Genomic DNA, 8882 nt, shown 5'->3' with positions numbered 1-8882 from the left:
TTATCTGCATCCCCAAATGATTCCGTTCTCACCACTGCTTCCAATCCAGCTTTCTGCTATCATACACTCTGGGTGGCAGGAGGTGGGTGATAGGTCCCTGCCTCTATATGGAAGACCTGAATTGAGCAGTTGGCTTCATCCTAGCCATGTGGCATTTGGGTAGAGAAGCAGTGGATGATGAAGGCTGGTGCAATAGCTCAACTGTCTAGTTCTGCTCCTGCAAGTGCCGACATCGCATAGAGGTGCCAGTTTGTGTTCCCGCTACTCAAGTCCTTGGTACCCTGCAACTGCGTGGGAGGCCCAGAGGAGGCTCCTGGCTCTTGGCATTGGGTGGCCTCAGCGAGGGCCATTGGAGTAACCCAGCAAATGGAAGATGTTTCTCTGTGTCCTCTCTGTAGATCCACCTTTTCAATAAAAATAAACAAATCTTTAAAAAAATATTTTAAGAAAGAACCAGTGCATGAAGGATCTCTGTCATTCAAATAAATAAACTTTAAAAAGCGGAAGTGTCAAGTGACCATATTAAGAGAAAAGCAGAAAGCGCCTTGGTGTTTGGTGCTTGCCTTTTTCTGCCGTTGACTCAGACGGCAGCACTGACTGGAGGGAAAGCACATTGTTCCCCACTGTGTGTCTGCTCACCTAAGCGCAGGAAGTTAAGGGAATGATCTTCCTGCCACCTGGTGAAGCGGAAGACAAAGGAAGCATACCGAGCAGGCTCTCCAGACTGCTGAGCTGGAAGGGACCGACTAAGGAATCCCAAGCACACCTTAGAGGAACACAGAATTTCAGTCGTTTTGAATTATGTGATTTATATTTGTATGTTCATGTTAATTTTGGTGTGTTTTTTGCTATACACTGAGAAAGTCAATGCATTCAACTGATTTATTTGAAATACAGATCTTCCATCTGCTCTGTCACTCACCAAATGGCCACAGCAGCCAAGGCTAGGTTAGGTCAAAGCCAGGGGCCAGGAATTCCATCTTGAATTCTTCAGGAGGTTTGAGGTTCAAGTACTTCCACCATCATCTGCTGCTTCCCAGGTACTTTAGCAGGAAGCTGGATCAGAAACAGCAGCGCCAGGATATGGACGGCTACTCTGGTACGGGTTGTAGGCATGGCGAGTGCCGACTCACCTCACTGGACTGCACCTCTGCCCCCAACTATTGCTTTTAAATGAGGAGGACAAACCTTATAAAATACTTGGGGCTGGTGTTGTGGCCCCGTGGGTTAGACCGCCACTCGTGACACCAGCATCCAATATGGATGCCCGTTTGAGCTCTGGCTTCTCCATTTCAAGTGGGTGGTAGATGTATCTCAGTCTCTATAATTATTACTTCAAATACATCTTAAACTAATTAAATATAAAATACTAAAAGGTGACATGTGCTAAAAGCAGTAGGTGATATACACAATAGGAGTTTGGCCAAAAGGGGTCGATGTGGGCACATACTTGGGGGCTGTTTCAGATCTCTAAGACATGTCGCTTTCTCTGCCACTGCCACCAAAGTAATTAGTACTTCATGCCGAGTTAGTGGAGAAGAGTAAAAGGAAGACGAAAAGGGGCAGGATAGTATTGTGACCTAAGGGCTTTGTACCGTACAGAGCATAGGGGCATCTTGTCCCTTTCTGTCGACCAGGACTGGATGTGTGTCGGTGGAATAGGAAGTAAGTACAGGTACTTCCACCATAACTTTCTAAAAAAACTTATTCTTAATTTTTGAGGCCTCTAAAAAAATGTATGAGTCTGTATGTCACCATTTCTGGGGGTCTGAGATAGACTTCTGTTCTGTTTGGAAAGAGATTTCAATGTGTCTAAGATGAGCTGAGCTGGAATCACACTGAACACTGCCCTGCATAGCAGATGTGACTACAGTGAGGCTTCCGGGTCGTTCCATCGCAGTGACTCGTCTGCCTTCCCACCGGGCAGATGAGAATGCTGTCAAGTGTAAAACCACCCATTCACGTTAGGAAAACCGGAAAGATTGTGTGCTCACACTAACCATGAACTGGAGCATAATGTTTAGGTGGCCGGGATCTTAGCTGGTGATAACGCTGTCAGTATCCTCAAAGAAGAAACTGAAAATGATTGGAGGGTCAGACAGCACCTGTCATTAAACCCACCTCTGTTTACCTGGTGAGCCACTTGGGTGATTTTTCAGTGTTGACTCTGGAGCTTAATTATCACTAAAGCAAGGATTTTAGAAGGCAGTCATGGCACAAGTGATTAAGCTGCTACTTGGGACACTACGTTCCACATCAAGGATGGGATCTGGTCCTGCTTTTTCACCCAGCTTCTTGCTAATGTGCTCCAAAGACAACCCATGTGGCTCAACTACTTAGATCCTTGCCATTCTTGTGGGAGATTCAAGTGGGATTGTGTATTTTTTTTTTAATTATTTTATTTTTATTGGAAGGTCAGATATAGAGAGGAAGATCTTCCATGCAATGATTCACTCCCCAAGCAGCCACAATGGCTGGAACTGCACCGATCTGAAGCCAATAACCAGGAGCTTCTTCTGGGTCTCCCATGCAGGTACAGGGTCCCAAAGCTTTGGGTCATCCTCTACAACTTTCCCAGGCCACAAGCAGGGAGCTGGATGGGAAGCAGGGCTGCCGTGATTAGAACCAGTGCCCATATGGGATCCCGGTGCATGCAAGGCGAGGACTTTTAGCAGCTAGGCTACTGCTCCAGGCCCTGCACTTCTGATTTTAACTTGGCCCAGCCCTGGATGTTGCAGGCAATTGGGGAATTGAGTCAAAGGATGGAAGATCTATTATTCTCAAATAAATGAAAATGAATAAACATGCATGATTTTAAGAAGTTTTGTTTTCCCTTGGCAACTGGACATTGTTTTGAGACTTGAGATGAGTCTCCCACTGTGATGGAATACCCAACATTATGGTGGTGGACACTGAGCTTAGGAGGACATGTAAAGCTCATGTTCAAGTGCTTTCCTGTTCTGGTGCTACAGAAACTCACCACTGATTGTTTGTCTTCATTAAACAAGTAACACCCACCAGCTTTGAGTCCTTGCAGAATGGACAATGCTACCCGCATTAAATAATACACTTAAAAGACTTAGTACCAGTGATTTCAATACTGTTACATAAATATTAGTTAATATTATTTTTTAGGGATAGAAACAGCAGCCCAGGCATGAAGGAACAGAGGCGATAGTTGGAGGTGTTCAAGGAAGATGAAGAGTTTGGAATGGGGCAAATGATACTGAGGCTGTTTCAATTCTTTTCTTCACATCTTTTCATCCTAATTTCCCCCTGCTTAAATCCGGAGAATATTAGGGGGTGTGCCTGTCTTTATTAATTTATTTTAAATTTATGTTGCTTATTTTAAAGGCAGAATGAGAGACAAGGAGAAAGAGGTTTCATAATTGTTCCCCTAAATGGCCACAAGAGCTGCTTCTGGGCCAGGCCGATGCCAGCAGCCAGTAACTCCATCCAGGTTTCCCAGCAGGTTGGCAGGGCCCCAATACCTGGGCCATCTACTACTGCCTTCTCGGGTGCATTAGAAGGGATCTGGATTGGAAGTGGAACAGCCAGGATGTGAACTGGCCCTTTGATGTGGGATGCTGGGGTCCATGGTTACAGCTTAACCATCTGCACCACATCGCTGACTCCAGGCCTCTCTTGAAACAGCCACTCAAGTATTACTGTACTGGGAGGAAGAAAGGGGAGTGGGAGCCATGGGAGCCCAAAACTCTGCGACAGTGTGGATCCCAGAAAATCAGCTATCACGCTTGTTCAAAGGAACCTGGCAGAGAAGCATGGAAGAATAGTGGAAGGAATAGAACCCAGAATTCTCGATTTATAAGAAGGCTATGCCTTTATTTGGTTGTTAATGGTTTTATACATATGTTTTCAGTTAGTGGCCCCGATTTTGTGCTAAATAGATTGTATACTTGTGTATGCAAAGCAGAGACCACTTAACAACAGTATGCCACTGAACGGGTCTGAATTCATCCTCATTGATGGCTAGTATAGGGGACTCAAAAAGTTAATGAAAAAGTGGATTAAAAGTTCACAGGGTGAGTATCTGGCGTAGCCCACAAGACCCTGCAGAATAACTGAGTTTGAATTCTGTCTCCACTCCAGATTTTAGCTACTAGATAGTGCACAGGTGATGGCAAACACTTGTCTCAGCTACCCACCTGGGAGACCTAGACTGGGTTCCTGGCTCTGAGCTTCAAGCTGGCCCAGGCCTGCTCCTGCAGGTGTGTGGGGAGTGAAGTAGTGAACAGGAACACTATTTATTTCATCTGTCTCAGCCTCTGAAATTACAAAAAAGGAAAGTCATTTTAGTGAAAAACAATTTTGAAACCCATGCTTTTTGGATATGTATTTTCATGAATTTTTTTTAAAGATTCCTCCCATATTCCAACAGAATGGCTCTGGACGTGGTAGAGATTTTGCCTAGGAATAAAGGTGGCATTTGGGATGTCTGTGTCCCACATCAGGGATCCGGGTTCAAGTCCTGGTCCTGCTCCGTTTCAGCCTCTTGCCCATGTGTCCCCCTAGGAGGTAGCAGGTGATGGTTCAACTATGTTCCAGCTACCCACGCAGAACTTGACTGACTTTCCATGCCAGTGTCAGCCTGGCTCAGCCCCAGCCCTGCAGGTGCGGCCAAGCGGGATTGAAGCAAAGGAGAGCTTCTTGCTCTGCTCCTTTTGCCTCTCCAAAAAAAAAAAAAAAAAGGGCCACGGTAGATTTGAAAGTTTGTTTTGTTCACTCCAAAAAACCTTTCACTTATTCTTCTTGCCTTTAATCTTTCTCACAGCTCAAAAATTTCCAGTCCATTGTTGATAGAGCAGTCCTTCTAGAATAATGCTTTATTGGCACAGCTCCACTAGAGTTTCATCCTATTGACTAGATTGAATCTAACTGCATGTTGGAGGCAAGATCTACTGCAGGGTCACCTTGAAGACTTTCATTTTGTCAGAAATGAGCACAAAATAGGGATACAATATATCTTAAGTTGACTCAACACATAGCAAACCAAGTAAACAGAACTGTCACTCTATGGTCACTAACCATGTTAATTGGTTGCTGAGCCTGACCTCAATAAAACTTGCAATGGTGACATCATTTACATTTTAATAATTCATTATCATAGCCCAAAAGGTTTTACAAATTAAAATCAGAACAATGAAAAGAAAACCTCACTACAGAGACACCCAGTGTGTAGACTTTATTACATAGGCACATATTTGTCTTAAAAAAAAAGAAAGGTAAACTGGTTTTTACATTTCCCACAGCAGTGAAAGAAGTTACATCGAGTGAAGACAGACTAAGACGAAAGGAAAATACAAGACTTGGGTCAGATGAATCATTCATTAGATACTGGATTCATCTACTCTGACACATTTGAATTCATTATGGACAATTAAAAAATGGACGGCTCCTGTGTCACACCCTGGTGGAAATACTGACTCTGAGTCATCCCTTGAGTGTGCTGGTTTTTCCAGGGTCTGTTGGCAAGTGGACACAAAGGGAAACGCTGGCTTATGATCAGAGAGCTCCGTCCCCTAGCCCTACTGAAAACCCTTACATCTATCGAGTTGTCAGGACGTGACCGTATATCTGTGTTCTCAGAACTTTCACGTAGGATAAGCATAAGAGATGAACAATGGTGTCCATCACAGAAAGCTGCACGGTGTTGACAACCGGAACCAAGGGTATGAGCTGGGGTAGAATACAGGACTGACTAGGAAGAAGAGGCTGGAATGCCTTACTCTAACCAGTTGGACTGGATCCATTTCATGTAATCTATAACCAGAAATGAAACTAGAATCCCCTACACATCACAAGACATGCTATTTTGTAACTTGTACCAAAAAAAAATTTAAACTACATTTTCATGTCACTAAGATGGCAGGAGAGGAGGGCGGATGCTCCAACCCCTTCTCTCACCTGGTGTTGCTCTACTTTGCAAAGAAAATCATCTCAGAATGTTCATTGAGTTCATCTAAAAATGTTCACTATTTTTGCCTGAATTTATGCAGTCTTGCTTTAACTAAAAGGACATATCTATTTATAAATTATTGATGATTTTAACAGTTTATAGTCCAACATCCTCAGTAACTTGGAGGATTAGACCTATGTTTGCTTTAAGTAGCCCAGAAATCCTCACACCATCTTGTTCCTCTTCACACTCACACTGAACTTCCAAAGCAGCATTTCCACATTTCAGCCACTCTGCCCACCATCCCTGAGCCCCTTTCTCATTCATGCTTTTGATAGCAACTGAAATACAGATGGTGCCAGGTTCTTCTGTTTTCTGGGCTAATGGTTAAATGCAGATACAGACTTGCAAAGGAAAAAATGAACCAGATGATTTTCACAACATTCTAACTTTTAAATTTCTTGGTTCTTACACTAAAAGTGGTACCCAATGTTATTTTGTTAAATAACTTACAAAGCTAGATCTGGGAAGGATCTAAGCATGTCTTAGGAAACTCGAGCTCAACTCAGAAAAGAGCAAGTCTTTTGATGCAGCGATTGTCTCCATGCCCGTGTCAAGATTCACACCAACTCCAGCTTCCCCACTGGGACATGGTACCCCTGTGTTTGGCCTTTGCCCCCCGCCACCCTCAGGGAGAGGTTACTAACAGCACCATGACTGGGTGACTACATGTTGAGGAGGATCAATCATACTGGTGATCCATGCTATGCAATCTTTTTCCCTAGAGCTCCTTACTTGAAGAGAGGGGCTGTGGTTCAAGTATTTTGAAGTTTGGTGGCTAATGTCATATCTGTCATTTCTCTGCACTTTGGTTTTTCATAATGAAATTCTGGTTCTTTTTATACTTTTCTTTTTTTGCTTCGTATGCATCCAGTTTACTTGCCTCTTTCCAGTTCCTACTGAACACACTATCAACTTGACTTTCTCCTGGCAGGTTTACACTTGTTAAGGCATACTAGAAGAAATGGAAAATTCCATCCTTGATTTAGTTAACACATAGGAAAATATTACTGTCATATGCACAGTTAACATTGACTATTACCATATATATTTCCTTCGCTTTTAATTCCATAAACACATAGCCCTGAGTCACAATATCCCAAGCCAGACTCATTTACAGAAAGCATAATGAAGATTGGTGATTTGTAGGGAACTGGCACTTAGACGTTGGTTTAGAAAATAATCCTTGAAAACAGATGTCTTGACTAATTTTATATAAAAAGTTGTCAGTTTCGATGAAACTTGGTAGTGAAGTGTTGGAAGTGATTGGTTCACTACAGTTTCATGTGTGTACATTTTATTTTTAAGCTCTGTTTGAATTTCTTGTTAAACTGCATGACCTACACCTAACTGTACATACACTGGAATTAATCCATAGTCATGATTCTTAGAAGAGTTAAGTTCCCACTCTCAACTGGGAGCATTTGTAAAAGTGGACTGGGCGGCAGCATTTCCTACTCACACCAAGTTAATATTCACAAAGCTTTTAAGAAGGAAACTTCAGAGAGGTGGCACTCAGCCATGTTTAGGTTAAGATGACGACATCCCACACTGAAGTGCCTACATTTGACACCTGATTCCACCTGTCTCTATCTTGGGATGAGGCAGATAATGACTCAAGGAGCCGGGCAACTGCCACCCATCTGGAAGACTGGTCTGAGTTCTAGCTCCCTGCTCTTGCCTGACCTAGCCAGAACCATGGCAACCATCTGTGAACCACAGTGAAGTGAAGACCTAAAACATTAAGAAGTACTTTTCAGTTCACTCTGCCTTCCCACCAGGACACTCCTTATGTAATATAAATCATCTCAGAAACCATGACTTCATCAGGATGAGTTTTGGCCCTACCCTCTCAAACCTCCAACTCACTATGGCGACAAAACAAATACACAGCAACACTGGTCAGTGGCTAATGTTAGGGGAAAGGCCCAACACACCAAGCCTGGCTGCGCACTCTCTCAAATGCTTTCTTCTCCCTTTGGCCATGAATGGACAGGGCTCAGGCTCAGAGATCTGTTTTGCTTACAGCAACAAACCTGAAAGAACAATCCTTCAGCATGGATGGCATCTAGGCCATCCTGTGCTTTGGCACAAGTATCCGTATTTCAACGTCAGGGGCATTGTCGTTCAAAATCAGCAGCACCTGAAGTGTTTCCATGATGCTAGTTACTGGTAGACTCTAGAGACAAGAATAAAAGGAAAGCAAAATGACTTACGTCCTCTAGGAAGTGAAAGCATGCTTGTGTGATTTAATCTGAGCATCTGATGATAAGTATGGGTTAACTGGACTTGGAGTCTCAAGGCCAGTATTCTTTCAACCAACACTTATTAAGTACCTAATCATTTACCTTTATTTCACAAATACATATTTACTCTACCAGAAGACTGAAGGTGGCAGAATCCTACTGTATTCCAAGCTTTGTGCTAAGTATTGGAAACATAAGGAGTAAGACTACATTCTTTGCCTTCATGCAATGCATTTTTCAGGAACACAGTTCCTAGGGAAATACATTTTGGTTCCCAACCATTAGATTTCAGTAGAAATTAATCTTACTTCAAATAATACGTTTTTTTTTTTTTTTAATAAAAAAGCTTTCGAGGATTATGAGCCTTCTCAATAACACAGGCAGGAAGTGAGTAGGGACAAACAGCAAATAGAAAAAAAAAAAAGAAACTAACCAGATAATGTCTAATATGAACAGAATACAAACTGTTAATAGAGAATAACTAACGCCAGGGCCAGTGTAGCGGCTCAACTGCTATTTCTCAACCTCCAGGTGCTGTATTCCATATGGACTCCAGTTCATGTCCTGGCTGCTCCACTTCTGATCCAGCTCCCTACCCGTGGCCTGGGAAAGCAGTGGAGGGTAGCCCAAAGCCATGGGAACCTGTACCTGTGTGGAAG

The 8882-nt window shown here is 43.1% G+C and overlaps 1 long non-coding RNA gene across 1 annotated transcript; it reads right to left on the bottom strand.

Annotated features, from left to right (window-relative positions):
- Positions 1-3925: 3925 nt before the first annotated feature.
- LOC131478031 (uncharacterized) lies at positions 3926-8523 on the bottom strand. Its single transcript, XR_009244260.1, has 3 exons — positions 8314-8523; positions 8014-8273; positions 3926-4286 (listed from the first exon to the last, which is right to left on the bottom strand). It is a non-coding gene; the product is annotated as an uncharacterized LOC131478031 (long non-coding RNA).
- Positions 8524-8882: the final 359 nt, after the last annotated feature.

The sequence above is a fragment of the Ochotona princeps genome, chromosome 26, assembly GCF_030435755.1.
Source record: "Ochotona princeps isolate mOchPri1 chromosome 26, mOchPri1.hap1, whole genome shotgun sequence".
NCBI classification, from domain to species: Eukaryota; Metazoa; Chordata; class Mammalia; order Lagomorpha; family Ochotonidae; genus Ochotona; species Ochotona princeps.
The sequence above is the reverse complement of the archived record's forward strand: the minus strand, read 5'-3'. Positions and strand labels throughout refer to the sequence as shown.